Raw genomic sequence first — 24,595 nt, forward strand, 5'->3', positions numbered from 1 at the left:
CAGTCAAAAGTTATGCAAGTTTCAAATATGAATGGAATTACACGAGAAACAGGGAATTGAGACTTCTGTAAAGAAAGGATCCATGCGTCTGCCGGGAATCATACCCTGGTCAACTGCTTAGAAGGCAGCTACGATAACCACTATACCACCAACGCTATACGGGTATTGAGACGGCTCGGCCACACTACCACAAGCCTCGAAATTCTTCTGAACAGTCGTTGAGAAAGCTATATTGACGGGCAAAGGCAGCTGTATTTGCACTGCTGGTCATAATGGCAGCGGTGGGATTTGAACCCACGCTCCGAAGAGACTGGAGCCTTAATCCAGCGCCTTAGACCGCTCGGCCACGCTACCGTGATACACAAAGGCTCTGAGCAGAAGAAGGGTGAGCAACTGCATTGGGGAGAACCTACAGAGTAGAACCGATGCGAGAACACGTCAGAAAGCCAAGGCCAACATCTTGCCATTACCCGGACAGAGGCGCAGCGGACATGTTAGCGGCATTGGACGTATAGGGACCCTTGTGTAAAGAATTGCTGCTTGCGTTGGCCGGGAATCGAACCCGGGTCAACTGCTTGGAAGGCAGCTATGCTCACCACTATACCACCAACGCTACACATATGATGAAAAGGTTCCGGCTGTACAGATCGGGCCGTTGAACTGACTGGCCTAGCTTTACTTTTTCAGCACAAAAGCAGCGATCTAGGAAAAAGGAGAGACTTCTCTGGAAGTAAAGGAAACAGCTGTGTCCCACAGCATGGCCAAATTTGATCTGTTCAAGGCAGTGCAAGCTAAGAATTCCAAGACCCGAAGCACATGCAGGTAAGGACGCTCACATTGGCTTAGGAGGCCTGATGAGGTAGGCCTCGGTCCTCCCGTATCAGAAGATAATGGCAGTGGTGGGATTTGAACCCACGCCTCCAGAGAGACTGGAGCCTAAATCCAGCGCCTTAGACCGCTCGGCCACACTACCACGATGTCGAGTGTCGATTCTTCTGAACCGTCTATGAAAGTTAGAGTGGAGAGCAAGCCAGCTGGTTATAATGGCGCGGTGGGATTTGAACAACGCCTCCAAGAGACTGGAACCTAGAGAGCCGGCTACCGAAGGAACAGCCAGGGAAATGATGGAAATGTTGGAGGTGAGAGCCAACAACATTCGTGCCGTGCAGCGTCTTCGCCCGCTCTGCCATCCTGACTGCATGAAGAGCAAACTTTGAGAAGGAGCGCACAAGAACTGGCCTATCTTGGGCCCGCTGCGGAATTTGCTTGACTTCTACCGCTCTACAGAATGCTCTCAGTGAGATGAGTCGGCTGGCGCTGGAATGGACTTTCTATCTCCAAGCAGTCAAAAGTTATGCAAGTTTCAAATATGAATGGAATTACACGAGAAACAGGGAATTGAGACTTCTGTAAAGAAAGGATCCATGCGTCTGCCGGGAATCATACCCTGGTCAACTGCTTAGAAGGCAGCTACGATAACCACTATACCACCAACGCTATACGGGTATTGAGACGGCTCGGCCACACTACCACAAGCCTCGAAATTCTTCTGAACAGTCGTTGAGAAAGCTATATTGACGGGCAAAGGCAGCTGTATTTGCACTGCTGGTCATAATGGCAGCGGTGGGATTTGAACCCACGCCTCCGAAGAGACTGGAGCCTTAATCCAGCGCCTTAGACCGCTCGGCCACGCTACCGTGAGATACACAAAGGCTCTGAGCAGAAGAAGGGTGAGCAACTGCATTGGGGAGAACCTACAGAGTAGAACCGATGCGAGAACACGTCAGAAAGCCAAGGCCAACATCTTGCCATTACCCGGACAGAGGCGCAGCGGACATGTTAGCGGCATTGGACGTATAGGGACCCTTGGGACGTAATATGTAGACTTGTGTAAAGAATTGCTGCTTGCGTTGGCCGGGAATCGAACCCGGGTCAACTGCTTGGAAGGCAGCTATGCTCACCACTATACCACCAACGCTACACATATGATGAAAAGGTTCCGGCTGTACAGATCGGGCCGTTGAACTGACTGGCCTAGCTTTACTTTTTCAGCACAAAGCAGCGATCTAGGAAAAAGGAGAGACTTCTCTGGAAGTAAAGGAAACAGCTGTGTCCCACAGCATGGCCAAATTTGATCTGTTCAAGCAGTGCAAGCTAAGAATTCCAAGACCCGAAGCACATGCAGGTAAGGACGCTCACATTGGCTTAGGAGGCCTGATGAGGTAGGCCTCGGTCTTCCGTATCAGAAGATAATGGCAGTGGTGGGATTTGAACCCCACGCCTCCAGAGAGACTGGAGCCTAAATCCAGCGCCTTAGACCGCTCGGCCACACTACCACGAGTGTCGAGTTCTTCTGAACCGTCTATGAGAAAGTTAGAGTGGAGAAGCAAAAGCCAGCTGGTTATAATGGCAGCGGTGGGATTTGAACCAACGCCTCCAAGAGACTGGAACCTAGAGAGCCGGCCTACCGAAGGAACAGCCAGGAAATGATGGAAATGTTGGAGGTGAGAGCCAACAACATTTCGTGCCGTTGCAGCGTCTTCGCCCGCTCTGCCATCCTGACTGCATGAAGAGCAAACTTTGAGAAGGAGCGCACAAGAACTGGCCTATCTTGGGCCCGCTGCGGAATTTGCTTGACTTCTACCGCTCTACAGAATGCTCTCAGTGAGATGAGTCGGCTGGCGCTGGAATGGACTTTCTATCTCCAAGCAGTCAAAAGTTATGCAAGTTTCAAATATGAATGGAATTACACGAGAAACAGGGAATTGAGACTTCTGTAAAGAAAGGATCCATGCGTCTGCCGGGAATCATACCCTGGTCAACTGCTTAGAAGGCAGCTACGATAAGCACTATACCACCAACGCTATACGGGTATTGAGACGGCTCGGCCACACTACCACAAGCCTCGAAATTCTTCTGAACAGTCGTTGAGAAAGCTATATTGACGGGCAAAGGCAGCTGTATTTGCACTGCTGGTCATAATGGCAGCGGTGGGATTTGAACCCACGCCTCCGAAGAGACTGGAGCCTTAATCCAGCGCCTTAGACCGCTCGGCCACGCTACCGTGAGATACACAAAGGCTCTGAGCAGAAGAAGGGTGAGCACTGCATTGGGGAGAACCTACAGAGTAGAACCGATGCGAGAACACGTCAGAAAGCCAAGGCCAACATCTTGCCATTACCCGGACAGAGGCGCAGCGGACATGTTAGCGGCATTGGACGTATAGGACCCTTGGGACGTAATATGTAGACTTGTGTAAAGAATTGCTGCTTGCGTTGGCCGGGAATCGAACCCGGGTCAACTGCTTGGAAGGCAGCTATGCTCACCACTATACCACCAACGCTACACATATGATGAAAAGGTTCCGGCTGTACAGATCGGGCCGTTGAACTGACTGGCCTAGCTTTACTTTTTCAGCACAAAAGCAGCGATCTAGGAAAAAGGAGAGACTTCTCTGGAAGTAAAGGAAACAGCTGTGTCCCACAGCATGGCCAAATTTGATCTGTTCAAGGCAGTGCAAGCTAAGAATTCCAAGACCCGAAGCACATGCAGGTAAGGACGCTCACATTGGCTTAGGAGGCCTGATGAGGTAGGCCTCGGTCCTCCCGTATCAGAAGATAATGGCAGTGGTGGGATTTGAACCCACGCCTCCAGAGAGACTGGAGCCTAAATCCAGCGCCTTAGACCGCTCGGCCACACTACCACGAGTGTCGAGTTCTTCTGAACCGTCTATGAGAAAGTTAGAGTGGAGAGCAAAGCCAGCTGGTTATAATGGCAGCGGTGGGATTTGAACCAACGCCTCCAAGAGACTGGAACCTAGAGAGCCGGCTACCGAAGGAACAGCCAGGGAAATGATGGAAATGTTGGAGGTGAGAGCCAACAACATTCGTGCCGTGCAGCGTCTTCGCCCGCTCTGCCATCCTGACTGCATGAAGAGCAAACTTTGAGAAGGAGCGCACAAGAACTGGCCTATCTTGGGCCCGCTGCGGAATTTGCTTGACTTCTACCGCTCTACAGAATGCTCTCAGTGAGATGAGTCGGCTGGCGCTGGAATGGACTTTCTATCTCCAAGCAGTCAAAGTTATGCAAGTTTCAAATATGAATGGAATTACACGAGAAACAGGGAATTGAGACTTCTGTAAAGAAAGGATCCATGCGTCTGCCGGGATCATACCCTGGTCAACTGCTTAGAAGGCAGCTACGATAACCACTATACACCAACGCTATACGGGTATTGAGACGGCTCGGCCACACTACCACAAGCCTCGAAATTCTTCTGAACAGTCGTTGAGAAAGCTATATTGACGGGCAAAGGCAGCTGTATTTGCACTGCTGGTCATAATGGCAGCGGTGGGATTTGAACCCACGCCTCCGAAAGAGACTGGAGCCTTAATCCAGCGCCTTAGACCGCTCGGCCACGCTACCGTGAGATACACAAAGGCTCTGAGCAGAAGAAGGTGAGCAACTGCATTGGGGAGAACCTACAGAGTAGAACCGATGCGAGAACACGTCAGAAAGCCAAGGCCAACATCTTGCCATTACCCGGACAGAGGCGCAGCGGACATGTTAGCGGCATTGGACGTATAGGGACCCTTGGGACGTAATATGTAGACTTGTGTAAAGAATTGCTGCTTGCGTTGGCCGGGAATCGAACCCGGGTCAACTGCTTGGAAGGCAGCTATGCTCACCACTATACCACCAACGCTACACATATGATGAAAAGGTTCCGGCTGTACAGATCGGGCCGTTGAACTGACTGGCCTAGCTTTACTTTTTCAGCACAAAAGCAGCGATCTAGGAAAAAGGAGAGACTTCTCTGGAAGTAAAGGAAACAGCTGTGTCCCACAGCATGGCCAAATTTGATCTGTTCAAGGCAGTGCAAGCTAAGAATTCCAAGACCCGAAGCACATGCAGGTAAGGACGCTCACATTGGCTTAGGAGGCCTGATGAGGTAGGCCTCGGTCCTCCCGTATCAGAAGATAATGGCAGTGGTGGGATTTGAACCCACGCCTCCAGAGAGACTGGAGCCTAAATCCAGCGCCTTAGACCGCTCGGCCACACTACCACGAGTGTCGAGTTCTTCTGAACCGTCTATGAGAAAGTTAGAGTGGAGAGCAAAGCCAGCTGGTTATAATGGCAGCGGTGGGATTTGAACCAACGCCTCCAAGAGACTGGAACCTAGAGAGCCGGCTACCGAAGGAACAGCCAGGGAAATGATGGAAATGTTGGAGGTGAGAGCCAACAACATTCGTGCCGTGCAGCGTCTTCGCCCGCTCTGCCATCCTGACTGCATGAAGAGCAAACTTTGAGAAGGAGCGCACAAGAACTGGCCTATCTTGGGCCCGCTGCGGAATTTGCTTGACTTCTACCGCTCTACATAATGCTCTCAGTGAGATGAGTCGGCTGGCGCTGGAATGGACTTTCTATCTCCAAGCAGTCAAAAGTTATGCAAGTTTCAAATATGAATGGAATTACAACGAGAAACAGGGATTGAGACTTCTGTAAAGAAAGGATCCATGCGTCTGCCGGGAATCATACCCTGGTCAACTGCTTAGAAGGCAGCTACGATAACCACTATACCACCAACGCTATACGGGTATTGAGACGCTCGGCCACACTACCACAAGACTCGAAATTCTTCTGAACAGTCGTTGAGAAAGCTATATTGACGGGCAAAGGCAGCTGTATTTGCACTGCTGGTCATAATGGCAGCGGTGGGATTTGAACCCACGCCTCCGAAGAGACTGGAGCCTTAATCCAGCGCCTTAGACCGCTCGGCCACGCTACCGTGAGATACACAAAGGCTCTGAGCAGAAGAAGGGTGAGCAACTGCATTGGGGAGAACCTACAGAGTAGAACCGATGCGAGAACACGTCAGAAAGCCAAGGCCAACATCTTGCCATTACCCGGACAGAGGCGCAGCGGACATGTTAGCGGCAATTGGACGTATAGGGACCCTTGGGACGTAATATGTAGACTTGTGTAAAGAATTGCTGCTTGCGTTGGCCGGGAATCGAACCCGGGTCAACTGCTTGGAAGGCAGCTATGCTCACCACTATACCACCAACGCTACACATATGATGAAAAGGTTCCGGCTGTACAGATCGGGCCGTTGAACTGACTGGCCTAGCTTTACTTTTTCAGCACAAAAAGCAGCGATCTAGGAAAAAGGAGAGACTTCTCTGGAAGTAAAGGAAACAGCTGTGTCCCACAGCATGGCCAAATTTGATCTGTTCAAGGCAGTGCAAGCTAAGAATTCCAAGACCCGAAGCACATGCAGGTAAGGAACGCTCACATTGGCTTAGGAGGCCTGATGAGGTAGGCCTCGGTCCTCCCGTATCAGAAAGATAATGGCAGTGGTGGGATTTGAACCCACGCCTCCAGAGAGACTGGAGCCTAAATCCAGCGCCTTAGACCGCTCGGCCACACTACCACGAGTGTCGAGTTCTTCTGAACCGTCTATGAGAAAGTTAGAGTGGAGAGCAAAGCCAGCTGGTTATAATGGCAGCGGTGGGATTTGAACCAACGCCTCCAAGAGACTGGAACCTAGAGAGCCGGCTACCGAAGGAACAGCCAGGGAAATGATGGAAATGTTGGAGGTGAGAGCCAACAACATTCGTGCCGTGCAGCGTCTTCGCCCGCTCTGCCATCCTGACTGCATGAAGAGCAAACTTTGAGAAAGGAGCGCACAAGAACTGGCCTATCTTGGGCCCGCTGCGGAATTTGCTTGACTTCTACCGCTCTACAGAATGCTCTCAGTGAGATGAGTCGGCTGGCGCTGGAATGGACTTTCTATCTCCAAGCAGTCAAAAGTTATGCAAGTTTCAATATGAATGGAATTACACGAGAAACAGGGAATTTAGACTTCTGTAAAGAAAGGATCCATGCGTCTGCCGGGAATCATACCCTGGTCAACTGCTTAGAAGGCAGCTACGATAACCACTATACCACCAACGCTATACGGGTATTTGAGACGGCTCGGCCACACTACCACAAGCCTCGAAATTCTTCTGAACAGTCGTTGAGAAAGCTATATTGACGGGCAAAAGGCAGCTGTATTTGCACTGCTGGTCATAATGGCAGCGGTGGGATTTGAACCCACGCCTCCGAAGAGACTGGAGCCTTAATCCAGCGCCTTAGACCGCTCGGCCACGCTACCGTGAGATACACAAAGGCTCTGAGCAGAAGAAGGGTGAGCAACTGCATTGGGGAGAACCTACAGAGTAGAACCGATGCGAGAACACGTCAGAAAGCCAAGGCCAACATCTTGCCATTACCCGGACAGAGGCGCAGCGGACATGTTAGCGGCATTGGACGTATAGGGACCCTTGGGACGTAATATGTAGACTTGTGTAAAGAATTGCTGCTTGCGTTGGCCGGGAATCGAACCCGGGTCAACTGCTTGGAAGGCAGCTATGCTCACCACTATACCACCAACGCTACACATATGATGAAAAGGTTCCGGCTGTACAGATCGGGCCGTTGAACTGACTGGCCTAGCTTTACTTTTTCAGCACAAAGCAGCGATCTAGGAAAAAGGAGAGACTTCTCTGGAAGTAAAGGAAACAGCTGTGTCCCACAGCATGGCCAAATTTGATCTGTTCAAGGCAGTGCAAGCTAAGAATTCCAAGACCCGAAGCACATGCAGGTAAGGACGCTCACATTGGCTTAGGAGGCCTGATGAGGTAGGCCTCGGTCCTCCCGTATCAGAAGATAATGGCAGTGGTGGGATTTGAACCCACGCCTCCAGAGAGACTGGAGCCTAAATCCAGCGCCTTAGACCGCTCGGCCACACTACCACGAGTGTCGAGTTCTTCTGAACCGTCTATGAGAAAGTTAGAGTGGAGAGCAAAGCCAGCTGGTTATAATGGCAGCGGTGGGATTTGAACCAACGCTTTGAACCAACGCTCTGCCATCCTGACTGCATGAAGAGCAAACTTTGAGAAGGAGCGCACAAGAACTGGCCTATCTTGGGCCCGCTATGGAATTTGCTTGACTTCTACCGCTCTACAGAATGCTCTCAGTGAGATGAGTCGGCTGGCGCTGGAATGGACTTTCTATCTCCAAGCAGTCAAAAGTTATGCAAGTTTCAAATATGAATGGAATTACACGAGAAACAGGGAATTGAGACTTCTGTAAAGAAAGGATCCATGCGTCTGCCGGGAATCATACCCTGGTCAACTGCTTAGAAGGCAGCTACGATAACCACTATACCACCAACGCTATACGGGTATTGAGACGGCTCGGCCACACTACCACAAGCCTCGAAATTCTTCTGAACAGTCGTTGAGAAAGCTATATTGACGGGCAAAGGCAAAGGCAGCTGTATTTGCACTGCTGGTCATAATGGCAGCGGTGGGATTTGAACCCACGCCTCCAGAGAGACTGGAGCCTAAATCCAGCGCCTTAGACCGCTCGGCCACACTACCACGAGTGTCGAGTTCTTCTGAACCGTCTATGAGAAAGTTAGAGTGGAGAGCAAAGCCAGCTGGTTATAATGGCAGCGGTGGGATTTGAACCAACGCCTCCAAGAGACTGGAACCTAGAGAGCCGGCTACCGAAGGAACAGCCAGGGAAATGATGGAAATGTTGGAATGGACTTTCTATCTCCAAGCAGTCAAAAGTTATGCAAGTTTCAAATATGAATGGAATTACACGAGAAACAGGGAATTGAGACTTCTGTAAAGAAAGGATCCATGCGTCTGCCGGGAATCATACCCTGGTCAACTGCTTAGAAGGCAGCTACGATAACCACTATACCACCAACGCTATACGGGTATTGAGACGGCTCGGCCACACTACCACAAGCCTCGAAATTCTTCTGAACAGTCGTTGAGAAAGCTATATTGACGGGCAAAGGCAGCTGTATTTGCACTGCTGGTCATAATGGCAGCGGTGGGATTTGAACCCACGCCTCCGAAGAGACTGGAGCCTTAATCCAGCGCCTTAGACCGCTCGGCCACGCTACCGTGAGATACACAAAGGCTCTGAGCAGAAGAAGGGTGAGCAACTGCATTGGGGAGAACCTACAGAGTAGAACCGATGCGAGAACACGTCAGAAAGCCAAGGCCAACATCTTGCCATTACCCGGACAGAGGCGCAGCGGACATGTTAGCGGCATTGGACGTATAGGGACCCTTGGGACGTAATATGTAGACTTGTGTAAAGAATTGCTGCTTGCGTTGGCCGGGAATCGAACCCGGGTCAACTGCTTGGAAGGCAGCTATGCTCACCACTATACCACCAACGCTACACATATGATGAAAAGGTTCCGGCTGTACAGATCGGGCCGTTGAACTGACTGGCCTAGCTTTACTTTTTCAGCACAAAAGCAGCGATCTAGGAAAAAGGAGAGACTTCTCTGGAAGTAAAGGAAACAGCTGTGTCCCACAGCATGGCCAAATTTGATCTGTTCAAGGCAGTGCAAGCTAAGAATTCCAAGACCCGAAGCACATGCAGGTAAGGACGCTCACATTGGCTTAGGAGGCCTGATGAGGTAGGCCTCGGTCCTCCCGTATCAGAAGATAATGGCAGTGGTGGGATTTGAACCCACGCCTCCAGAGAGACTGGAGCCTAAATCCAGCGCCTTAGACCGCTCGGCCACACTACCACGAGTGTCGAGTTCTTCTGAACCGTCTATGAGAAAGTTAGAGTGGAGAGCAAAGCCAGCTGGTTATAATGGCAGCGGTGGGATTTGAACCAACGCCTCCAAGAGACTGGAACCTAGAGAGCCGGCTACCGAAGGAACAGCCAGGGAAATGATGGAAATGTTGGAGGTGAGAGCCAACAACATTCGTGCCGTGCAGCGTCTTCGGCCCGCTCTGCCATCCTGACTGCATGAAGAGCAAACTTTGAGAAGGAGCGCACAAGAACTGGCCTATCTTGGGCCCGCTGCGGAATTTGCTTGACTTCTACCGCTCTACAGAATGCTCTCAGTGAGATGAGTCGGCTGGTGCTGGAATGGACTTTCTATCTCCAAGCAGTCAAAAGTTATGCAAGTTTCAAATATGAATGGAATTACACGAGAAACAGGGAATTGAGACTTCTGTAAAGAAAGGATCCATGCGTCTGCCGGGAATCATACCCTGGTCAACTGCTTAGAAGGCAGCTACGATAACCACTATACCACCAACGCTATACGGGTATTGAGACGGCTCGGCCACACTACCACAAGCCTCGAAATTCTTCTGAACAGTCGTTGAGAAAGCTATATTGACGGGCAAAGGCAGCTGCTGGTCATAATGGCAGCGGTGGGATTTGAACCCACGCCTCCGAAGAGACTGGAGCCTTAATCCAGCGCCTTAGACCGCTCGGCCACGCTACCGTGAGATACACAAAGGCTCTGAGCAGAAGAAGGGTGAGCAACTGCATTGGGGAGAACCTACAGAGTAGAACCGATGCGAGAACACGTCAGAAAGCCAAGGCCAACATCTTGCCATTACCCGGACAGAGGCGCAGCGGACATGTTAGCGGCATTGGACGTATAGGGACCCTTGGGACGTAATATGTAGACTTGTGTAAAGAATTGCTGCTTGCGTTGGCCGGGAATCGAACCCGGGTCAACTGCTTGGAAGGCAGCTATGCTCACCACTATACCACCAACGCTACACATATGATGAAAAGGTTCCGGCTGTACAGATCGGGCCGTTGAACTGACTGGCCTAGCTTTACTTTTTCAGCACAAAAGCAGCGATCTAGGAAAAAAGGAGAGACTTCTCTGGAAGTAAAGGAAACAGCTGTGTCCCACAGCATGGCCAAATTTGATCTGTTCAAGGCAGTGCAAGCTAAGAATTCCAAGACCCGAAGCACATGCAGGAAAGGACGCTCACATTGGCTTAGGAGGCCTGATGAGGTAGGCCTCGTCCTCCCGTATCAGAAGATAATGGCAGTGGTGGGATTTGAACCCACGCCTCCAGAGAGACTGGAGCCTAAATCCAGCGCCTTAGACCGCTCGGCCACACTACCACGAGTGTCGAGTTCTTCTGAACCGTCTATGAGAAAAGTTAGAGTGGAGAAGCAAAGCCAGCTGGTTATAATGGCAGCGGTGGGATTTGAACCAACGCCTCCAAGAGACTGGAACTAGAGAGCCGGCTACCGAAGGAACAGCCAGGGAAATGATGGAAATGTTGGAGGTGAGAGCCAACAACATTCGTGCCGTGCAGCGTCTTCGCCCGCTCTGCCATCCTGACTGCATGAAGAGCAAACTTTGAGAAGGAGCGCACAAGAACTGGCCTATCTTGGGCCCGCTGCGGAATTTGCTTGACTTCTACCGCTCTACAGAATGCTCTCAGTGAGATGAGTCGGCTGGCGCTGGAATGGACTTTCTATCTCCAAGCAGTCAAAAGTTATGCAAGTTTCAAATATGAATGGAATTACACGAGAAACAGGGAATTGAGACTTCTGTAAAGAAAGGATCCATGCGTCTGCCGGGAATCATACCCTGGTCAACTGCTTAGAAGGCAGCTACGATAAACCACTATACCACCAACGCTATACGGGTATTGAGACGGCTCGGCCACACTACCACAAGCCTCGAAATTCTTCTGAACAGTCGTTGAGAAAGCTATATTGACGGGCAAAGGCAGCTGTATTTGCACTGCTGGTCATAATGGCAGCGGTGGGATTTGAACCCACGCCTCCGAAGAGACTGGAGCCTTAATCCAGCGCCTTAGACCGCTCGGCCACGCTACCGTGAGATACACAAAGGCTCTGAGCAGAAGAAGGGTGAGCAACTGCATTGGGGAGAACCTACCAGAGTAGAACCGATGCGAGAACACGTCAGAAAGCCAAGGCCAACATCTTGCCATTACCCGGACAGAGGCGCAGCGGACATGTTAGCGGCATTGGACGTATAGGGACCCTTGGGACGTAAATGTAGACTTGTGTAAAGAATTGCTGCTTGCGTTGGCCGGGAATCGAACCCGGGTCAACTGCTTGGGAAGGCAAGCTATGCTCACCACTATACCACCAACGCTACACATATGATGAAAAAGGTTCCGGCTGTACAGATCGGGGCCGTTGAACTGACTGGCCTAGCTTTACTTTTTCAGCACAAAAGCAGCGATCTAGGAAAAAGGAGAGACTTCTCTGGAAGTAAAGGAAACAAGCTGTGTCCCACAGCATGGCCAAATTTGATCTGTTCAAGGCAGTGCAAGCTAAGAATTCCAAGACCCGAAGCACATGCAGGAAGGACGCTCACATTGGCTTAGGAGGCCTGATGAGGTAGGCCTCGGTCCTCCGTATCAGAAGATAATGGCAGTGGTGGGATTTGAACCCACGCCTCCAGAGAGACTGGAGCCTAAATCCAGCGCCTTAGACCGCTCGGCCACACTACCACGAGTGTCGAGTTCTTCTGAACCGTCTATGAGAAAGTTAGAGTGGAGAGCAAAGCCAGCTGTATTTGCACTGCTGGTCATAATGGCAGCGGTGGGATTTGAACCCACGCCTCCGAAGAGACTGGAGCCTTAATCCAGGCGCCTTAGACCGCTCGGCCACGCTACCGTGAGATACACAAAAGCGCTCTGAGCAGAAGAAGGGTGAGCAACTGCATTGGGGAGAAACCTACAGAGTAGAACCGATGCGAGAACACGTCAGAAAGCCAAGGCCAACATCTTTGCCATTAACCCGGACAGAGGCGCAGCGGACATGTGTAGCGGCATTGGACGTATAGGACCCTTGGGACGTAATATGTAGGACTTGTGTAAAGAATTGCTGCTTGCGTTGGCCGGGAATCGAACCCGGGTCAACTGCTTGGAAGGCAGCTATGCTCACCACTATACCACCAACGCTACACATATGATGAAAAGGTTCCGGCTGTACAGATCGGGGCCGTTGAACTGACTGGCCTAGCTTTACTTTTTCAGCACAAAAGCAGCGATCTAGGAAAAAGGAGAGACTTCTCTGGAAGTAAAGGAAACAGCTGTGTCCCACAGCATGGCCAAATTTGATCTGTTCAGGCAGTGCAAGCTAAGAATTCCAAGACCCGAAGCACATGCAGGAAAGGACGCTCACATTGGCTTAGGAGGCCTGATGAGGTAGGCCTCGTCCTCCCGTATCAGAAGATAAATGGCAGTGGTGGGATTTGAACCCACGCCTCCAGAGAGACTGGAGCCTAAATCCAGCGCCTTAGACCGCTCGGCCACACTACCACGAGTGTCGAGTTCTTCTGAACCGTCTATGAGAAAGTTAGAGTGGAGAGCAAAGCCAGCTGGTTATAATGGCAGCGGTGGGATTTGAACCAACGCCTCCAAGAGACTGGAACCTAGAGAGCCGGCTACCGAAGGAACAGCCAGGGAAATGATGGAAATGTTGGAGGTGAGAGCCAACAACATTCGTGCCGTGCAGCGTCTTCGCCCGCTCTGCCATCCTGACTGCATGAAGAGCAAACTTTGAGAAGGAGCGCACAAGAACTGGCCTATCTTGGGCCCGCTGCGGAATTTGCTTGACTTCTACCGCTCTACAGAATGCTCTCAGTGAGATGAGTCGGCTGGCGCTGGAATGGACTTTCTATCTCCAAGCAGTCAAAAGTTATGCAAGTTTCAAATATGAATGGAATTACACGAGAAACAGGGAATTGAGACTTCTGTAAAGAAAGGATCCATGCGTCTGCCGGGAATCATACCCTGGTCAACTGCTTAGAAGGCAGCTACGATAACCACTATACCACCAACGCTATACGGGTATTGAGACGGCTCGGCCACACTACCACAAGCCTCGAAATTCTTCTGAACAGTCGTTGAGAAAGCTATATTGACGGGCAAAGGCAGCTGTATTTGCACTGCTGGTCATAATGGCAGCGGTGGGATTTGAACCCACGCCTCCGAAGAGACTGGAGCCTTAATCCAGCGCCTTAGACCGCTCGGCCACGCTACCGTGAGATACACAAAGGCTCTGAGCAGAAGAAGGGTGAGCAACTGCATTGGGGAGAACCTACAGAGTAGAACCGATGCGAGAACACGTCAGAAAGCCAAGGCCAACATCTTGCCATTACCGGACAGAGGCGCAGCGGACATGTTAGCGGCATGGACGTATAGGGACCCTTGGGACGTAATATGTAGACTTGTGTAAAGAATTGCTGCCTTGCGTTGGCCGGGAATCGAACCCGGGTCAACTGCTTGGAAGGCAGCTATGCTCACCACTATACACCAACGCTACACATATGATGAAAAGGTTCCGGCTGTACAGATCGGGCCGTTGAACTGACTGGCCTAGCTTTACTTTTTCAGCACAAAAGCAGCGATCTAGGAAAAAGGAGAGACTTCTCTGGAAGTAAAGGAAACAGCTGTGTCCCACAGCATGGCCAAATTTGATCTGTTCAAGGCAGTGCAAGCTAAGAATTCCAAGACCCGAAGCACATGCAGGTAAGGACGCTCACATTGGCTTAGGAGGCCTGATGAGGTAGGCCTCGGTCCTCCCGTATCAGAAGATAATGGCAGTGGTGGGATTTGAACCCACGCCTCCAGAGAGACTGGAGCCTAAATCCAGCGCCTTAGACCGCTCGGCCACACTACCACGAGTGTCGAGTTCTTCTGAACCGTCTATGAGAAAGTTAGAGTGGAGAGCAAAGCCAGCTGGTTATAATGGCAGCGGTGGGATTTGAACCAACGCCTCCAAGAGACTGGAACCTAGAGAGCCGGCTACCGAAGGAACAGCCAGGGAAATGATGGAAATGTTGGAGGTGAGAGCCAACAACATTCGTGCCGTGCAGCGTCTTCGCCCGCTCTGCCATCCTGACTGCATGAAGAGCAAACTTTGAGAAGGAGCGCACAAGAACTGGCCTATCTTGGGCCCGCTGCGGAATTTGCTTGACTTCTACCGCTCTACAGAATGCTCTCAGTGAGATGAGTCGGCTGGCGCTGGAATGGACTTTCTATCTCCAAGCAGTCAAAAGTTATGCAAGTTTCAAATATGAATGGAATTACACGAGAAACAGGGAATTGAGACTTCTGTAAAGAAAGGATCCATGCGTCTGCGGGAATCATACCCTGGTCAACTGCTTAGAAGGCAGCTACGATAACCACTATACCACCAACGCTATACGGGTATTGAGACGGCTCGGCCACACTACCACAAGCCTCGAAATTCTTCTGAACAGTCGTTGAGAAAGCTATATTGACGGGCAAAGGCAGCTGTATTTGCCACTGCTGGTCATAATGGCAGCGGTGGGATTTGAACCCACGCCTCCGAAGAGACTGGAGCCTTAATCCAGCGCCTTAGACCGCTCGGCCACGCTACCGTGAGATACACAAAGGCTCTGAGCAGAAGAAGGGTGAGCAACTGCATTGGGGAGAACCTACAGAGTAGAACCGATGCGAGAACACGTCAGAAAGCCAAGGCCAACATCTTGCATTACCCGGACAGAGGCGCAGCGGACATGTTAGCGGCATTGGACGTATAGGGACCCTTGGGACGTAATATGTAGACTTGTGTAAAGAATTGCTGCTTGCGTTGGCCGGGAATCGAACCCGGGTCAACTGCTTGGAAGGCAGCTATGCTCACCACTATACCACCAACGCTACACATATGATGAAAAGGTTCCGGCTGTACAGATCGGGCCGTTGAACTGACTGGCCTAGCTTTACTTTTTCAGCACAAAAGCAGCGATCTAGGAAAAAGGAGAGACTTCTCTGGAAGTAAAGGAAACAGCTGTGTCCCACAGCATGGCCAAATTTGATCTGTTCAAGGCAGTGCAAGCTAAGAATTCCAAGACCCGAAGCACATGCAGGTAAAGGACGCTCACATTTGGCTTAGGAGGCCTGATGAGGTAGGCCTCGGTCCTCCCGTATCAGAAGATAATGGCAGTGGTGGGATTTGAACCCACGCCTCCAGAGAGACTGGAGCCTAAATCCAGCGCTTAGACCGCTCGGCCATAACCACCACGAGTGTCGAGTTCTTCTGAACCGTCTATGAGAAAGTTAGAGTGGAGAGCAAAGCCAAGCTGGTTATAAATGGCAGCGGTGGGATTTGAACCAAACGCTTTGAACCAACGCTCTGCCATCCTGACTGCATGAAGAAGCAAACTTTGAGAAGGAGCGCACAAGAACTGGCCTATCTTGGGCCCGCTATGGAAATTTGCTTGACTTCTACCCTCTACAGAATGCTCTCAGTGAGATGAGTCGGCTGGCGCTGGAATGGACTTTCTATCTCCAAGCAGTCAAAAGTTATGCAAGTTTCAAATATGAATGGAATTACACGAGAAAACAGGGAATTGAGACTTCTGTAAAGAAAGGATCCATGCGTCTTGCCGGGAATCATACCCTGGTCAACTGCTTAGAAGGGCAGCTACGATAACCACTATACCACCAACGCTATACGGGTATTGAGACGGCTCGGCCACACTACCACAAGCCTCGAAATTCTTCTGAACAGTCGTTGAGAAAGCTATATTGACGGGGCAAAGGCAAAGGCAGCTGTATTTGCACTGCTGGTCATAATGGCAAGCGGTGGGATTTGAACCCACGCCTCCAGAGAGACTGGAGCCCTAATCCAGCGCCTTAGACCGCTCGGCCACACTACCACGAGTGTCGAGTTCTCTGAACCGTCTAATGAGAAAGTTAAGTGGAGAGCAAAGCCAGCTGGTTATAATGCAGCGGTGGGATTTGAAACCAACGCCTCCAAGAGGACTGGAACCTAGAGAGCCGGCTACCGAAGGAACAGCCAGGGAAATGATGGAAATGTTGGAATGGACTTTCTATCTCCAAGCAGTCAAAAGTTATGCAAGTTTCAAATATGAATGAATTACACGAGAAACAGGGAATTGAGACTTCTGTAAAGAAAGGATCCATGCGTCTGCCGGGAATCATACCCTGGTCAACTGCTTAGAAGGCAGCTACGATAACCACTATACCACCAACGCTATACGGGTATTGAGACGGCTCGGCCACACTACCACAAGCCTCGAAATTCTTCTGAACAGTCGTTGAGAAAGCTATATTGACGGGCAAAGGCAGCTGTATTTGCACTGCTGGTCATAATGGCAGCGGTGGGATTTGAACCACGCCTCCGAAGAGACTGGAGCCTTAATCCAGCGCCTTAGACCGCTCGGCCACGCTACCGTGAGATACACAAAGGCTCTGAGCAGAAGAAGGGTGAGCAACTGCATTGGGAGAACCTACAGAGTAGAACCGATGCGAGAACACGTCAGAAAGCCAAGGCCAACATCTTGCCATTACCCGGACAGAGGCGCAGCGGACATGTTAGCGGCATTGGACGTATAGGGACCCTTGGGACGTAATATGTAGACTTGTGTAAAGAATTGCTGCTTGCGTTGGCCGGGAATCGAACCCGGGTCAACTGCTTGGAAGGCAGCTATGCTCACCACTATACCACCAAACGCTACACATATGATGAAAAGGTTCCGGCTGTACAGATCGGGCCGTTGAACTGACTGGCCTAGCTTTACTTTTTCAGCACAAAAGCAGCGATCTAGGAAAAAGGAGAGACTTCTCTGGAAGTAAAGGAAACAGCTGTGTCCCACAGCATGGCCAAATTTGATCTGTTCAAGGCAGTGCAAGCTAAGAATTCCAAGACCCGAAGCACATGCAGGAAAGGACGCTCACATTGGCTTAGGAGGCCTGATGAGGTAGGCCTCGGTCCTCCCGTATCAGAAGATAATGGCAGTGGTGGGATTTGAACCCACGCCTCCAGAGAGACTGGAGCCTAAATCCAGCGCCTTAGACCGCTCGGCCACACTACCACGAGTGTCGAGTTCTTCTGAACCGTCTATGAGAAAGTTAGAGTGGAGAGCAAAGCCAGCTGGTTATAATGGCAGCGGTGGGATTTGAACCAACGCTTTGAACCAACGCTCTGCCATCCTGACTGCATGAAGAGCAAACTTTGAGAAGGAGCGCACAAGAACTGGCCTATCTTGGGCCCGCTGCGGAATTTGCTTGACTTCTACCGCTCTACAGAATGCTCTCAGTGAGATGAGTCGGCTGGCGCTGGAATGGACTTTCTATCTCCAAGCAGTCAAAAGTTATGCAAGTTTGTATGCTCACCACTATACCACCAACGCTACACATATGATGAAAAGGTTCCGGCTGTACAGATCGGGCCGTTGAACTGACTGGCCTAGCTTTACTTTTTCAGCACAAAAGCAGCGATCTAGGAAAAAGGAGAGACTTCTCTGGAAGTAAAGGAAACAGCTGTGTCCCACAGCATGGCCAAATTTGATCTGTTCAAGGCAGTGCAAGCTAAGAATTCCAAGACCCGAAGCACATGCAGGTAAGGACGCTCACATTGGCTTAGGAGGCCTGATGAGGTAGGCCTCGGTCCTCCCGTATCAGAAGATAATGGCAGTGGTGGGATTTGAACCCACGCCTCCAGAGAGACTGGAGCCTAAATCCAGCGCCTTAGACCGCCTCGGCCCACAACTACCACGAGGATGTCGAATTCTTCTGAACCGTCTATGAGAAAGTTAGAGTGGAGAGCAAAGCCAGCTGGTTTATGATGGCAGCGTGGGATTTGAACCAACGCCTCCAAGAGACTGGAACCTAGGAGGAGCCGGCTACCGAAAGGAACAGCCAGGGAAATGATGGAAATGTTGGAGGTGAGAGCCAACAACATTCGTGCCGTGGCAGCCGTCTTCGCCCGCTCTGCCATCCTGACTGCATGAAGAGCAACTTTGAGAAGGAGCGCACAAGAAATGGCCCTAATCTTGGGCCCGCTGCGGAATTTGCTTGACTTCTACCGCTCTACAGAATGCTCTCAGTGAGATGAGTCGGCTGGCGCTGGAATGGACTTTCTATCTCCAAGCAGTCAAAAGTTATGCAAGTTTCAAATATGAATGGAATTACACGAGAAACAGGGAATTGAGACTTCTGTAAAGAAAGGATCCATGCGTCTGCCGGGAATCATACCCTGGTCAACTGCTTAGAAGGCAGCTACGATAACCACTATACCACCAACGCTATACGGGTATTGAGACGGCTCGGCCACACTACCACAAGCCTCGAAATTCTTCTGAACAGTCGTTGAGAAAGCTATATTGACGGGCAAAGGCAGCTGTATTTGCACTGCTGGTCATAATGGCAGCGGTGGGATTTGAACCCACGCCTCCGAAGAGACTGGAGCCTTAATCCAGCGCCTTAGACCGCTCGGCCACGCTACCGTGAGATACACAAAGGCTCTGAGCAGAAGGGTGAGCAACTGCATTGGGGAGAACCTACAGAGTAGAAGCGATGCCGAGAACACGTCAGAAAGCCAAGGCCAACATCTTGCCATTACCCGGACAGAGGCGCAGCGGACATGTTAGCGGCATTGGACGTATAGGGACCCTTGGGACGTAATATGTAGACTTGTGTAAGAATTGCTGCTTGCGTTGGCCGGGAATCGAACCCGGGTCAACTGCTTGGAAGGCAGCTATGCTCACCACTATACCACCAACGCTACACATATGATGAAAAGGTTCCGGCTGTACAGATCGGGCCGTTGAACTGACTGGCCTAGCTTTACTTTTTCAGCACAAAAGCAGCGATCTAGGAAAAAGGAGAGACTTCTCTGGAAGTAAAGGAAACAGCTGTGTCCCACAGCATGGCCAAATTTGATCTGTTCAAGGCAGTGCAAGCTAAGAATTCCAAGACCCGAAGCACATGCAGGTAAGGACGCTCACATTGGCTTAGGAGGCCTGATGAGGTAGGCCTCGGTCCTCCCGTATCAGAAGATAATGGCAGTGGTGGGATTTGAACCCACGCCTCCAGAGAGACTGGAGCCTAAATCCAGCGCCTTAGACCGCTCGGCCACACTACCACGAGTGTCGAGTTCTTCTGAACCGTCTATGAGAAAGTTAGAGTGGAGAGCAAAGCCAGCTGGTTATAATGGCAGCGGTGGGATTTGAACCAACGCCTCCAAGAGACTGGAACCTAGAGAGCCGGCTACCGAAGGAACAGCCAGGGAAATGATGGAAATGTTGGAGGTGAGAGCCAACAACATTCGTGCCGTGCAGCGTCTTCGCCCGCTCTGCCATCCTGACTGCATGAAGAGCAAACTTTGAGAAGGAGCGCACAAGAACTGGCCTATCTTGGGCCCGCTGCGGAATTTGCTTGACTTCTACCGCTCTACAGAATGCTCTCAGTGAGATGAGTCGGCTGGCGCTGGAATGGACTTTCTATCTCCAAGCAGTCAAAAGTTATGCAAGTTTTCAAATATGAATGGAATTACACGAGAAACAGGGAATTGAGACTTCTGTAAAGAAAGGATCCATGCGTCTGCCGGGAATCATACCCTGGTCAACTGCTTAGAAGGCAGCTACGATAACCACTATACCACCAACGCTATACGGGTATTGAGACGGCTCGGCCACACTACCACAAGCCTCGAAATTCTTCTGAACAGTCGTTGAGAAGCTATATTGACGGGCAAAGGCAGCTGTATTTGCACTGCTGGTCATAATGGCAGCGGTGGGATTTGAACCCACGCCTCCGAAGAGACTGGAGCCTTAATCCAGCGCCTTAGACCGCTCGGCCACGCTACCGTGAGATACACAAAGGCTCTGAGCAGAAGAAGGGTGAGCAACTGCATTGGGGAGAACCTACAGAGTAGAACCGATGCGAGAACACGTCAGAAAGCCAAGGCCAACATCTTGCCATTACCCGGACAGAGGCGCAGCGGACATGTTAGCGGCATTGGACGTATAGGGACCCTTGGGACGTAATATGTAGACTTGTGTAAAGAATTGCTGCTTGCGTTGGCCGGGAATCGAACCCGGGGTCAACTGCTTGGAAGGCAGCTATGCTCACCACTATACCACCAACGCTACACATATGATGAAAAGGTTCCGGCTGTACAGATCGGGCCGTTGAACTGACTGGCCTAGCTTTACTTTTTCAGCACAAAAGCAGCGATCTAGGAAAAAGGAGAGACTTCTCTGGAAGTAAAGGAAACAGCTGTGTCCCACAGCATGGCCAAATTTGATCTGTTCAAGGCAGTGCAAGCTAAGAATTCCAAGACCCGAAGCACATGCAGGTAAGGACGCTCACATTGGCTTAGGAGGCCTGATGAGGTAGGCCTCGGTCCTCCCGTATCAGAAGATAATGGCAGTGGTGGGATTTGAACCCACGCCTCCAGAGAGACTGGAGCCTAAATCCAGCGCCTTAGACCGCTCGGCCACACTACCACGAGTGTCGAGTTCTTCTGAACCGTCTATGAGAAAGTTAGAGTGGAGAGCAAAGCCAGCTGGTTATAATGGCAGCGGTGGGATTTGAACCAACGCCTCCAAGAGACTGGAACCTAGAGAGCCGGCTACCGAAGGAACAGCCAGGGAAATGATGGAAATGTTGGAGGTGAGAGCCAACAACATTCGTGCCGTGCAGCGTCTTCGCCCGCTCTGCCATCCTGACTGCATGAAGAGCAAACTTTGAGAAGGAGCGCACAAGAACTGGCCTATCTTGGGCCCGCTGCGGAATTTGCTTGACTTCTACCGCTCTACAGAATGCTCTCAGTGAGATGAGTCGGCTGGCGCTGGAATGGACTTTCTATCTCCAAGCAGTCAAAAGTTATGCAAGTTTCAAATATGAATGGAATTACACGAGAAACAGGGAATTGAGACTTCTGTAAAGAAAGGATCCATGCGTCTGCCGGGAATCATACCCTGGTCAACTGCTTAGAAGGCAGCTACGATAACCACTATACCACCAACGCTATACGGGTATTGAGACGGCTCGGCCACACTACCACAAGCCTCGAAATTCTTCTGAACAGTCGTTGAGAAAGCTATATTGACGGGCAAAGGCAGCTGTATTTGCACTGCTGGTCATAATGGCAGCGGTGGGATTTGAACCCACGCCTCCGAAGAGACTGGAGCCTTAATCCAGCGCCTTAGACCGCTCGGCCACGCTACCGTGAGATACACAAAGGCTCTGAGCAGAAGGGTGAGCAACTGCATTGGGGAGAACCTACAGAGTAGAAGCGATGCGAGAACACGTCAGAAAGCCAAGGCCAACATCTTGCCATTACCCGGACAGAGGCGCAGCGGACATGTTAGCGGCATTGGACGTATAGGGACCCTTGGGACGTAATATGTAGACTTGTGTAAAGAATTTGCTGCTTGCGTTGGCCGGGAATCGAACCCGGGTCAACTGCTTGGAAGGCAGCTATGCTCACCACTATACCACCAACGCTACACATATGATGAAAAGGTTCCGGCTGTACAGATCGGGCCGTTGAACTGACTGGCCTAGCTTTACTTTTTCAGCACAAAAGCAGCGATCTAGGAAAAAGGAGAGACTTCTCTGGAAGTAAGGGAAACAGCTGTGTCCCACAGCATGGCCAAATTTGATCTGTTCAAGGCAGTGCAAGCTAAGAATTCCAAGACCCGAAGCACATGCAGGTAAGGACGCTCACATTGGCTTAGGAGGCCTGATGAGGTAGGCCTCGGTCCTCCCGTATCAGAAAGATAATGGCAGTGGTGGGATTTGAACCCACGCCTCCAGAGAGACTGGAGCCTAAATCCAGCGCCTTAGACCGCTCGGCCACACTACCACGAGTGTCGAGTTCTTCTGAACCGTCTATGAGAAAGTTAGAGTGGAGAGCAAAGCCAGCTGGTTATAATGGCAGCGGTGGGATTTGAACCAACGCCTCCAAGAGACTGGAACCTAGAGAGCCGGCTACCGAAGGAACAGCCAGGGAAATGATGGAAATGTTGGAGGTGAGAGCCAACAACATTCGTGCCGTGCAGCGTCTTCGCCCGCTCTGCCATCCTGACTGCATGAAGAGCAAACTTTGAGAAGGAGCGCACAAGAACTGGCCTATCTTGGGCCCGCTGCGGAATTTGCTTGACTTCTAACCGCTCTACAGAATGCTCTCAGTGAGATGAGTCGGCTGGCGCTGGAATGGACTTTCTATCTCCAAGCAGTCAAAAGTTATGCAAGTTTCAAATATGAATGGAATTACACGAGAAACAGGGAATTGAGACTTCTGTAAAGAAAGGATCCATGCGTCTGCCGGGAATCATACCCTGGTCAACTGCTTAGAAGGCAGCTACGATAACCACTATACCACCAACGCTATACGGGTATTGAGACGGCTCGGCCACACTACCAACAAGCCTCGAAATTCTTCTGAACAGTCGTTGAGAAAGCTATATTGACGGGCAAAGGCAGCTGTATTTGCACTGCTGGTCATAATGGCAGCGGTGGGATTTGAACCCACGCCTCCGAAGAGACTGGAGCCTTAATCCAGCGCCTTAGACCGCTCGGCCACGCTACCGTGAGATACACAAAGGCTCTGAGCAGAAGGGTGAGCAACTGCATTGGGGAGAACCTACAGAGTAGAAGCGATGCGAGAACACGTCAGAAAGCCAAGGCCAACATCTTGCCATTACCCGGACAGAGGCGCAGCGGACATGTTAGCGGCATTGGACGTATAGGGACCCTTGGGACGTAATATGTAGACTTGTGTAAAGAATTGCTGCTTGCGTTGGCCGGGAATCGAACCCGGGTCAACTGCTTGGAAGGCAGCTATGCTCACCACTATACCACCAACGCTACACATATGATGAAAGGTTCCGGCTGTACAGATCGGGCCGTTGAACTGACTGGCCTAGCTTTACTTTTTCAGCACAAAAGCAGCGATCTAGGAAAAAGGAGAGACTTCTCTGGAAGTAAAGGAAACAGCTGTGTCCCACAGCATGGCCAAATTTGATCTGTTCAAGGCAGTGCAAGCTAAGAATTCCAAGACCCGAAGCACATGCAGGTAAGGACGCTCACATTGGCTTAGGAGGCCTGATGAGGTAGGCCTCGGTCCTCCCGTATCAGAAGATAATGGCAGTGGTGGGATTTGAACCCACGCCTCCAGAGAGACTGGAGCCTAAATCCAGCGCCTTAGACCGCTCGGCCACACTACCACGAGTGTCGAGTTCTTCTGAACCGTCTATGAGAAAGTTAGAGTGGAGAGCAAAGCCAGCTGGTTATAATGGCAGCGGTGGGATTTGAACCAACGCCTCCAAGAGACTGGAACCTAGAGAGCCGGCTACCGAAGGAACAGCCAGGGAAATGATGGAAATGTTGGAGGTGAGAGCCAACAACATTCGTGCCGTGCAGCGTCTTCGCCCGCTCTGCCATCCTGACTGCATGAAGAGCAAACTTTGAGAAGGAGCGCACAAGAACTGGCCTATCTTGGGCCCGCTGCGGAATTTGCTTGACTTCTACCGCTCTACAGAATGCTCTCAGTGAGATGAGTCGGCTGGCGCTGGAATGGACTTTCTATCTCCAAGCAGTCAAAAGTTATGCAAGTTTCAAATATGAATGGAATTACACGAGAAACAGGGAATTGAGACTTCTGTAAAGAAAGGATCCATGCGTCTGCCGGGAATCATACCCTGGTCAACTGCTTAGAAGGCAGCTACGATAACCACTATACCACCAACGCTATACGGGTATTGAGACGGCTCGGCCACACTACCACAAGCCTCGAAATTCTTCTGAACAGTCGTTGAGAAAGCTATATTGACGGGCAAAGGCAGCTGTATTTGCACTGCTGGTCATAATGGCAGCGGTGGGATTTGAACCCACGCCTCCGAAGAGACTGGAGCCTTAATCCAGCGCCTTAGACCGCTCGGCCACGCTACCGTGAGATACACAAAGGCTCTGAGCAGAAGGGT

General features: G+C 50.9%; 54 non-coding genes across 54 annotated transcripts; all 54 read right to left on the bottom strand.

Annotated features, from left to right (window-relative positions):
* Positions 1-273: 273 nt before the first annotated feature.
* trnal-aag lies at positions 274-354 on the bottom strand. Its single transcript has one exon. It is a non-coding gene; the product is annotated as a tRNA-Leu (tRNA).
* A 187-nt stretch (positions 355-541) lies between these two features.
* trnag-ucc lies at positions 542-613 on the bottom strand. Its single transcript has one exon. It is a non-coding gene; the product is annotated as a tRNA-Gly (tRNA).
* Positions 614-891: 278 nt separating this feature from the next.
* Positions 892-973, bottom strand: trnal-uag. Its single transcript has one exon. It is a non-coding gene; the product is annotated as a tRNA-Leu (tRNA).
* Positions 974-1,615: 642 nt separating this feature from the next.
* trnal-aag lies at positions 1,616-1,697 on the bottom strand. Its single transcript has one exon. It is a non-coding gene; the product is annotated as a tRNA-Leu (tRNA).
* Positions 1,698-1,906: 209 nt separating this feature from the next.
* Positions 1,907-1,978, bottom strand: trnag-ucc. Its single transcript has one exon. It is a non-coding gene; the product is annotated as a tRNA-Gly (tRNA).
* A 275-nt stretch (positions 1,979-2,253) lies between these two features.
* On the bottom strand, positions 2,254-2,336 carry trnal-uag. Its single transcript has one exon. It is a non-coding gene; the product is annotated as a tRNA-Leu (tRNA).
* Positions 2,337-2,982: 646 nt separating this feature from the next.
* On the bottom strand, positions 2,983-3,064 carry trnal-aag. Its single transcript has one exon. It is a non-coding gene; the product is annotated as a tRNA-Leu (tRNA).
* Positions 3,065-3,271: 207 nt separating this feature from the next.
* Positions 3,272-3,343, bottom strand: trnag-ucc. Its single transcript has one exon. It is a non-coding gene; the product is annotated as a tRNA-Gly (tRNA).
* Positions 3,344-3,621: 278 nt separating this feature from the next.
* Positions 3,622-3,703, bottom strand: trnal-uag. The gene has a single exon. It is a non-coding gene; the product is annotated as a tRNA-Leu (tRNA).
* Positions 3,704-4,342: 639 nt separating this feature from the next.
* Positions 4,343-4,425, bottom strand: trnal-aag. Its single transcript has one exon. It is a non-coding gene; the product is annotated as a tRNA-Leu (tRNA).
* Positions 4,426-4,633: 208 nt separating this feature from the next.
* Positions 4,634-4,705, bottom strand: trnag-ucc. Its single transcript has one exon. It is a non-coding gene; the product is annotated as a tRNA-Gly (tRNA).
* Positions 4,706-4,983: 278 nt separating this feature from the next.
* trnal-uag lies at positions 4,984-5,065 on the bottom strand. Its single transcript has one exon. It is a non-coding gene; the product is annotated as a tRNA-Leu (tRNA).
* Positions 5,066-5,706: 641 nt separating this feature from the next.
* On the bottom strand, positions 5,707-5,788 carry trnal-aag. Its single transcript has one exon. It is a non-coding gene; the product is annotated as a tRNA-Leu (tRNA).
* A 210-nt stretch (positions 5,789-5,998) lies between these two features.
* On the bottom strand, positions 5,999-6,070 carry trnag-ucc. The gene has a single exon. It is a non-coding gene; the product is annotated as a tRNA-Gly (tRNA).
* Positions 6,071-6,351: 281 nt separating this feature from the next.
* Positions 6,352-6,433, bottom strand: trnal-uag. Its single transcript has one exon. It is a non-coding gene; the product is annotated as a tRNA-Leu (tRNA).
* A 644-nt stretch (positions 6,434-7,077) lies between these two features.
* Positions 7,078-7,159, bottom strand: trnal-aag. Its single transcript has one exon. It is a non-coding gene; the product is annotated as a tRNA-Leu (tRNA).
* A 209-nt stretch (positions 7,160-7,368) lies between these two features.
* On the bottom strand, positions 7,369-7,440 carry trnag-ucc. The gene has a single exon. It is a non-coding gene; the product is annotated as a tRNA-Gly (tRNA).
* A 277-nt stretch (positions 7,441-7,717) lies between these two features.
* trnal-uag lies at positions 7,718-7,799 on the bottom strand. The gene has a single exon. It is a non-coding gene; the product is annotated as a tRNA-Leu (tRNA).
* Positions 7,800-8,347: 548 nt separating this feature from the next.
* Positions 8,348-8,429, bottom strand: trnal-uag. Its single transcript has one exon. It is a non-coding gene; the product is annotated as a tRNA-Leu (tRNA).
* Positions 8,430-8,887: 458 nt separating this feature from the next.
* Positions 8,888-8,969, bottom strand: trnal-aag. Its single transcript has one exon. It is a non-coding gene; the product is annotated as a tRNA-Leu (tRNA).
* A 209-nt stretch (positions 8,970-9,178) lies between these two features.
* On the bottom strand, positions 9,179-9,250 carry trnag-ucc. The gene has a single exon. It is a non-coding gene; the product is annotated as a tRNA-Gly (tRNA).
* Positions 9,251-9,528: 278 nt separating this feature from the next.
* Positions 9,529-9,610, bottom strand: trnal-uag. The gene has a single exon. It is a non-coding gene; the product is annotated as a tRNA-Leu (tRNA).
* Positions 9,611-10,242: 632 nt separating this feature from the next.
* On the bottom strand, positions 10,243-10,324 carry trnal-aag. The gene has a single exon. It is a non-coding gene; the product is annotated as a tRNA-Leu (tRNA).
* A 209-nt stretch (positions 10,325-10,533) lies between these two features.
* On the bottom strand, positions 10,534-10,605 carry trnag-ucc. The gene has a single exon. It is a non-coding gene; the product is annotated as a tRNA-Gly (tRNA).
* Positions 10,606-10,883: 278 nt separating this feature from the next.
* On the bottom strand, positions 10,884-10,965 carry trnal-uag. Its single transcript has one exon. It is a non-coding gene; the product is annotated as a tRNA-Leu (tRNA).
* Positions 10,966-11,609: 644 nt separating this feature from the next.
* On the bottom strand, positions 11,610-11,691 carry trnal-aag. Its single transcript has one exon. It is a non-coding gene; the product is annotated as a tRNA-Leu (tRNA).
* A 209-nt stretch (positions 11,692-11,900) lies between these two features.
* On the bottom strand, positions 11,901-11,974 carry trnag-ccc. The gene has a single exon. It is a non-coding gene; the product is annotated as a tRNA-Gly (tRNA).
* A 279-nt stretch (positions 11,975-12,253) lies between these two features.
* trnal-uag lies at positions 12,254-12,335 on the bottom strand. Its single transcript has one exon. It is a non-coding gene; the product is annotated as a tRNA-Leu (tRNA).
* Positions 12,336-12,418: 83 nt separating this feature from the next.
* On the bottom strand, positions 12,419-12,501 carry trnal-aag. The gene has a single exon. It is a non-coding gene; the product is annotated as a tRNA-Leu (tRNA).
* A 215-nt stretch (positions 12,502-12,716) lies between these two features.
* Positions 12,717-12,788, bottom strand: trnag-ucc. The gene has a single exon. It is a non-coding gene; the product is annotated as a tRNA-Gly (tRNA).
* Positions 12,789-13,066: 278 nt separating this feature from the next.
* On the bottom strand, positions 13,067-13,148 carry trnal-uag. Its single transcript has one exon. It is a non-coding gene; the product is annotated as a tRNA-Leu (tRNA).
* A 642-nt stretch (positions 13,149-13,790) lies between these two features.
* On the bottom strand, positions 13,791-13,872 carry trnal-aag. The gene has a single exon. It is a non-coding gene; the product is annotated as a tRNA-Leu (tRNA).
* A 208-nt stretch (positions 13,873-14,080) lies between these two features.
* On the bottom strand, positions 14,081-14,151 carry trnag-ucc. Its single transcript has one exon. It is a non-coding gene; the product is annotated as a tRNA-Gly (tRNA).
* Positions 14,152-14,429: 278 nt separating this feature from the next.
* On the bottom strand, positions 14,430-14,511 carry trnal-uag. Its single transcript has one exon. It is a non-coding gene; the product is annotated as a tRNA-Leu (tRNA).
* Positions 14,512-15,153: 642 nt separating this feature from the next.
* trnal-aag lies at positions 15,154-15,235 on the bottom strand. The gene has a single exon. It is a non-coding gene; the product is annotated as a tRNA-Leu (tRNA).
* Positions 15,236-15,443: 208 nt separating this feature from the next.
* Positions 15,444-15,515, bottom strand: trnag-ucc. Its single transcript has one exon. It is a non-coding gene; the product is annotated as a tRNA-Gly (tRNA).
* Positions 15,516-16,433: 918 nt separating this feature from the next.
* trnap-agg lies at positions 16,434-16,516 on the bottom strand. Its single transcript has one exon. It is a non-coding gene; the product is annotated as a tRNA-Pro (tRNA).
* Positions 16,517-16,973: 457 nt separating this feature from the next.
* On the bottom strand, positions 16,974-17,054 carry trnal-aag. Its single transcript has one exon. It is a non-coding gene; the product is annotated as a tRNA-Leu (tRNA).
* A 208-nt stretch (positions 17,055-17,262) lies between these two features.
* Positions 17,263-17,335, bottom strand: trnag-ucc. Its single transcript has one exon. It is a non-coding gene; the product is annotated as a tRNA-Gly (tRNA).
* A 278-nt stretch (positions 17,336-17,613) lies between these two features.
* trnal-uag lies at positions 17,614-17,695 on the bottom strand. The gene has a single exon. It is a non-coding gene; the product is annotated as a tRNA-Leu (tRNA).
* A 596-nt stretch (positions 17,696-18,291) lies between these two features.
* trnal-uag lies at positions 18,292-18,376 on the bottom strand. Its single transcript has one exon. It is a non-coding gene; the product is annotated as a tRNA-Leu (tRNA).
* A 650-nt stretch (positions 18,377-19,026) lies between these two features.
* On the bottom strand, positions 19,027-19,108 carry trnal-aag. Its single transcript has one exon. It is a non-coding gene; the product is annotated as a tRNA-Leu (tRNA).
* A 206-nt stretch (positions 19,109-19,314) lies between these two features.
* trnag-ucc lies at positions 19,315-19,386 on the bottom strand. The gene has a single exon. It is a non-coding gene; the product is annotated as a tRNA-Gly (tRNA).
* Positions 19,387-19,664: 278 nt separating this feature from the next.
* trnal-uag lies at positions 19,665-19,746 on the bottom strand. The gene has a single exon. It is a non-coding gene; the product is annotated as a tRNA-Leu (tRNA).
* Positions 19,747-20,388: 642 nt separating this feature from the next.
* trnal-aag lies at positions 20,389-20,470 on the bottom strand. Its single transcript has one exon. It is a non-coding gene; the product is annotated as a tRNA-Leu (tRNA).
* Positions 20,471-20,679: 209 nt separating this feature from the next.
* trnag-ucc lies at positions 20,680-20,752 on the bottom strand. The gene has a single exon. It is a non-coding gene; the product is annotated as a tRNA-Gly (tRNA).
* Positions 20,753-21,030: 278 nt separating this feature from the next.
* Positions 21,031-21,112, bottom strand: trnal-uag. The gene has a single exon. It is a non-coding gene; the product is annotated as a tRNA-Leu (tRNA).
* Positions 21,113-21,754: 642 nt separating this feature from the next.
* On the bottom strand, positions 21,755-21,836 carry trnal-aag. Its single transcript has one exon. It is a non-coding gene; the product is annotated as a tRNA-Leu (tRNA).
* A 207-nt stretch (positions 21,837-22,043) lies between these two features.
* Positions 22,044-22,115, bottom strand: trnag-ucc. Its single transcript has one exon. It is a non-coding gene; the product is annotated as a tRNA-Gly (tRNA).
* A 279-nt stretch (positions 22,116-22,394) lies between these two features.
* On the bottom strand, positions 22,395-22,476 carry trnal-uag. Its single transcript has one exon. It is a non-coding gene; the product is annotated as a tRNA-Leu (tRNA).
* A 644-nt stretch (positions 22,477-23,120) lies between these two features.
* On the bottom strand, positions 23,121-23,202 carry trnal-aag. The gene has a single exon. It is a non-coding gene; the product is annotated as a tRNA-Leu (tRNA).
* A 206-nt stretch (positions 23,203-23,408) lies between these two features.
* trnag-ucc lies at positions 23,409-23,480 on the bottom strand. Its single transcript has one exon. It is a non-coding gene; the product is annotated as a tRNA-Gly (tRNA).
* A 277-nt stretch (positions 23,481-23,757) lies between these two features.
* trnal-uag lies at positions 23,758-23,839 on the bottom strand. The gene has a single exon. It is a non-coding gene; the product is annotated as a tRNA-Leu (tRNA).
* A 642-nt stretch (positions 23,840-24,481) lies between these two features.
* Positions 24,482-24,563, bottom strand: trnal-aag. Its single transcript has one exon. It is a non-coding gene; the product is annotated as a tRNA-Leu (tRNA).
* Between the last annotated feature and the right edge of the window lie 32 nt (positions 24,564-24,595).

The sequence above is a fragment of the Clupea harengus genome, unplaced genomic scaffold, assembly GCF_900700415.2.
Source record: "Clupea harengus unplaced genomic scaffold, Ch_v2.0.2, whole genome shotgun sequence".
Taxonomy (NCBI): domain Eukaryota; kingdom Metazoa; phylum Chordata; class Actinopteri; order Clupeiformes; family Clupeidae; genus Clupea; species Clupea harengus.